General features: G+C 51.9%; 1 non-coding gene across 1 annotated transcript; it reads right to left on the reverse strand.

Moving 5' to 3' along the window:
* Window positions 1-3,179: 3,179 nt before the first annotated feature.
* On the reverse strand, window positions 3,180-3,365 carry LOC121285396. The gene has a single exon (XR_005944673.1). It is a non-coding gene; the product is annotated as a U2 spliceosomal RNA (small nuclear RNA).
* Between the last annotated feature and the right edge of the window lie 1,747 nt (window positions 3,366-5,112).

The raw sequence follows: 5,112 nt of genomic DNA on the forward strand, positions 1-5,112 counted from the left end.
ACCAAAGGTCTGGAACTCTCAGAGACACCAGGTTTGGTAAGAAACTAAATGCTTTAAAATGGGTGTAAAGATTGTATCTATAAATGTGCGTAGCATTAAATCTACTACGCGATGTGTTGCGACCTTGGACTACCTTGCCAAGGTCACAGCTGACCTGTTGTTTCTGCAGGAGTGTGCGTAACCGCACCTCAGCTCCTACAGGCAATGGTCACCATGGTGGTCCCATGGGCCATCGATCTGGTCGGGAGGAAACGACTCTCGTTCCTCCGGCCTGGGGATTCTGCTGTGGGAGGCAGCTTCACCATCTCCCAGGTTAAGGAGGTGGTGGGCGGGCGCCTCCTCGTAGCAGACGTAATGTACAAGAATGCTCCACTCCGGTTAATTAACGTCTATGCCCCGTCACAAGGGGCTGAGCAGCTGGAGGTTTTTCAGCAGCTCCCACAGCTGCTGGCAACCTCCAGGAAAGTCATTCTGGGTGGTGACTTCAGCTGCATCATCGATGCGGCTGGACGATCCAGCAGGGCCGAGAGCAGATTGGATGCTACATCCAGATCCCTGATGGAAACAGTAAAGGATGCCAAGCTGCATGACGTCTTCAGCAACCCTGCAGACGGAGCGCAGCGTAGATACGCCTGGTCACGGCCTGACAGGTCCGTCTGTTCCAGGATAGATTTCCTGTTTATGTCCCGTGCGTTTACAGTCAGATCCACCGACGTCAAGCCGGTGTTCTTCTCTAACCGCTGCCTCCTACTGGCTGACTGCCACTTAGAGAAGGACCAGAGGGTGGGCTGGGGGGGCATGGAAGCTAAACGTGCAACTGCTGACCCCAGAGAACATTGAGGAGCTCAAGAGGGATTACAAAGGTTGGAGAACCATGAAACCCCTCTTTGAGTCACTGACACACTGGTGGGAAGCGATCAAGGGAAACATCAAGAGGTTTTTCATCCTCAAAGGCACCCAGAAAGCTAGAAAGGAACAGAGGGAAATGTCCCAACTCCAGAAAAACATGCAGAACCTGCTCTGGCTGCGGTCGATGGGGGGTCGATGTCAAGGAGGAACTCCAAGAGGTGAAGAGCCAACAAGCCTCGCTCTTTGCCTCGGAGGCCTCCAAGATCATCTTCCATTCCAGAGTCCGCTCCGTGGAGCAGGATGAGATGTGCTCACGTTTCTTCTTCCAACAGGTACACAGAGAGAGCTCTGTGATCAGCAGCCTGAAGGAAGAAGAAAGCTCAGTAAAGTCATCACAGTCTGACATTGAGGATCAGCAAATCCTTTTATGCCGGATTGTATGACGTGAAGCCCACAGACAGCACGGCCTCCCAGTCCTTCCTGTCCTCTATCACGGAGGTCTTAGACGACAGTACACGGGAGAGTCTGGACAAAGCGCTAACTCCTGACGAACTGACTAAGGCCCTTGAATCCTTCGAGAAAAGTAAAACTCCCGGAAGCGACAGCTTGCCGGCAGAGTTGTATTTGGCTCTGTGGGATTGGATTGGCCGAGACCTGCTAGAAGTGTACGAGAGTATGCTCCTGGCCGGCAGTATGTCAGAATCCATGAGGAAAGGCATCATCGCCCTTATCTACAAGCACAAGGGGGAAAGGGAGGAAATTAGAAATTGACGACCCATTTCACTGTTGAATGTGGACTATAGAATTCTGTCCAAGGTCATCGCCAATCGGGTCAAATCCGCTCTGGAATTGGTGATCCACCCTGACCAGACCTGCACTGTGCCGGGCAGGAAGATCTCTGACAGCCTCGCGCAGCTCAGGGATACGATTGTCTATGTACAGGACAGGGGTGTGGACACCTGCCTCATCAGCCTGGATCAGGAGGCCTTTGACAGAATATCACACACATACATGGTGGATGTACTCTCCAAAATGGGGTTTGGGGAGGGAATTCGCAATTGGATCCAACTGCTCTACACTAACATCAGTAGCACAGTCTCTATCAATGGGTGGGAATCAGATAGCTTTCCTATTAAATCTGGAGTCAGGCAGGGCTGCCCTCTCTCCCCTGTCCTGTTTGTGTGTTGTATAGAACCCTTTGCTGAGTCCATCAGGAAGGATCCGGGTATAAGAGGAGTGACGATCCCAGGCAGTGGAGGCACTCAGATCAAAGCCTACCTGTACATGGACGATGTCGCCGGCTTCTGCTCTGATCCGCTGTCGGTGCGCAGACTGATCCACATCTGTGACCGGTTCGAACTGGCCTCGGGAGCCAAGGTAAATCGTGGGAAGAGCGAGGCCATGTTCTTTGGGAACTGGACTGACCGATCATTTGTCCCCTTCACTGTCAGGGCTGACGGCCTGAAGGTGCTGGGGATATGGTTCGGAGGGCCCAGGGCATGAGTTAGAAACTGGAAGGAGCGAGTGTCTATGGTGAAAAGAAAACTGGGCATGTGGGAGCGACGCTCCCTCTCCATTGCGGGTAAGAACCTGGTCATCAGGTGTGAGGCACTCTCGCTGTTGCTGTACGTGGCGCAGGTCTGGCCCATTCCACACTCCTGTGTGGTGGCGATCACCCGAGCCATATTCCGCTTTATCTGGAGGTCGAAAATGGATCGTGTCCGCAGGGACACGATGTACAAGTCTCTAGATAAAGGGGGAAAAAACGTGCCCAACATCGCCCTCATCCTGATGGCCACCTTTGTGTGCGGCTGCATCAAGCTATGCATAGACCCTCAGTACGCAAACACCAAGTGTCACTACATGCTGAGGTTCTACCTGTCCCCGGTGTTGTGAAGGATGGGTCTGGCCACACTGCCGCGGAACGCTCCAAGGAGTTGGACCGTGTCGGACCACCTGTCCCTGGTGGGAAAATTTATGCAGAGAAACACCTTTGACCACAAGTTCATCAGCCAGAGGTCGGCATGTAATGTCTTAGAGGCCCTGTGGGAAAAGGAGAGGGTGGATCCTGTGGGATGGTTCCCTGAGCAGACTGACAAAGTCATTTGGCAGAATGCCTCATCGCCAGAACTTTCCAACAAGCACCAAGACGTAGCTTGGCTGGTGGTGAGAAAGGCCCTCCCTGTAAGATACTTCCTACACGCCAGGAGTCTCACCCACTCTGCACGTTGCCCTCGAGGTGGCTGTGGTGGGGATGAGACCGTTGTTCACCTCCTTGTGGATTGTGCCTTTGTAAAGAAGGTCTGGAGAGAGATGCAGTGGTATCTGTCAAGGTTCATCCTGAGCAGTTCAGTGACACAGGACTCTGTGCTAAACGGGCTGTTCCCAGGGACACACACCGAGACAAACATCAACTGCAGCTGGAGGATCATCAACTTGGTGAAAGACACTCTTTAGTTTTAAAGTGATAAGAACAGAAACTACACTTGATCTTAGCCAAAAGGCCGACAAGCAATAACCCATAAACTGACGTCTACCCATCCCGTCTTCTAGGGCCACTGTCTGACCATCACTGTGGCTGCACATGGCCGAATGTGGGCTGAAGGGTCGACAAACAGCTTTGAGCATCGGGCCATTTGTCCCTTGACACAACATCCATGAAGCAGGGCCTGCAGAATCCCAAAATCCAACAGGGGTTATCATCCAAACTCTGGACTCCTACCTGACAATCAGCCCAAGGACACACCAGCATCAAGCCTGCAGTTGCACCAAAACCCAAAAGGGGGCACCATTCACCCTGGCCTCAATGAATCTGTCTCCCTCACAGCAAAAGTTCAGATCAGCAAAATCAATGATGGAAAGGAAAAGAAAGCTCTGACTTCGACTACAGCTCCTCACCCCCTGTTTCCTGTAAGGACTTGATCCCATTCTCTCAGTTCCGTCGCTTCCGTCGCATCTGTTCTGATGATGTTACCTTCAAAAACAGTTCCTCTGACATGTCCTCCTTCTTCCTTAACCAAGGTTTTCCACCCACGGTCGTTGACAGGGCCCTCAACCGTGTCCGGCCCATCTCCCGCACATCCGCCGTCACACCTTCTCCTCCCTCCCAGAAACATGATAGGGTCCCCCTTGTCCTCACTTATCACCCCACCAGCCTCCGCATTCAAAGGATCATCCTCTGCCATTTCCGCCAACTCCAGCATGATGCCACCACCAAACACATCTTCCCTTCACCCCCACTGTCGGCATTCCGTAGGGATCGCTCCCTCTGGGACACCCTGGTCCACTCCTCCATCACCCCCTACTCCACAACCCCTTCCTATGGCACCAGCCCATGCCCACGCAAAAGATGCAACATCTGCCCCTTCACTTCCTCTCTCCTCACTGTCCAAGGGCCCAAACACTCCTTTCAAGTGAAGCAGCATTTCACTTGCATTTCCCCCAACTTAGTCTACTGTATTCGATGTTCGCAATGTGGTCTCCTCTACCTTGGAGAGACCAAACGTAAACTGGGTGACCGCTTTGCAGAACACCTGTGGTCTGTCCACAAGAATGACCCAAACCTCCCTGTCGCTTGCCATTTTAACAATCCACCCTACTCTCTTGCCCACATGTCTGTCCTTGGCTTGCTGCATTGTTCCAGTGAAGCCCAACGCAAACTGGCAACACCTCATCTTCCGACTAGGTACTTTACAGCCTTCCGGACTGAATATTGATTCAACAACTTTAGGTTTTGAACTCACTCCTCCATCCCCACCCCCTTCCTGTTTCTTCCCCTTTCCTTTTGTTTTTTCCAATAATTTATATAAATTTTTCTTTTCCCACCTATTTCCAATATTTTTAAATCTTTTATGCTCCCCCACCCCCACTACAGCTATACCTTGAGAGCCCTACCATCCATTCTTAATTGGCACATTCGTTTAGATAATATCACCTTGTGTTCTTTTGTTCTATTGTTGGTGACATCTTTTGATGATCTGCTCCTATCACTGCTTGTATGTCCCTACAACCACACCACCCCCCTCCACTTCGCCCCCCCCCACCCACCCACACCTTAAACCAGCTTACATTTCACCCCTCTCCTTGGATTCCTGTTTGCAGTTCTTGCAGAGGACAGCGCTGCAGTTGGCCACCACATGACCAGACTTGCTGCATGAGCGACAAAGTTTGGGTTGCCCAGCGTAGACAAGGTAGCCACAGCTTCCCCCGATAGTGAATCTGGAAGGAGGGTGGTAGGTGTCTCCCTTACTGTCGGTCTTGAGC

The sequence above is a fragment of the Carcharodon carcharias genome, chromosome 12, assembly GCF_017639515.1.
Source record: "Carcharodon carcharias isolate sCarCar2 chromosome 12, sCarCar2.pri, whole genome shotgun sequence".
Lineage (NCBI taxonomy): Eukaryota > Metazoa > Chordata > Chondrichthyes > Lamniformes > Lamnidae > Carcharodon > Carcharodon carcharias.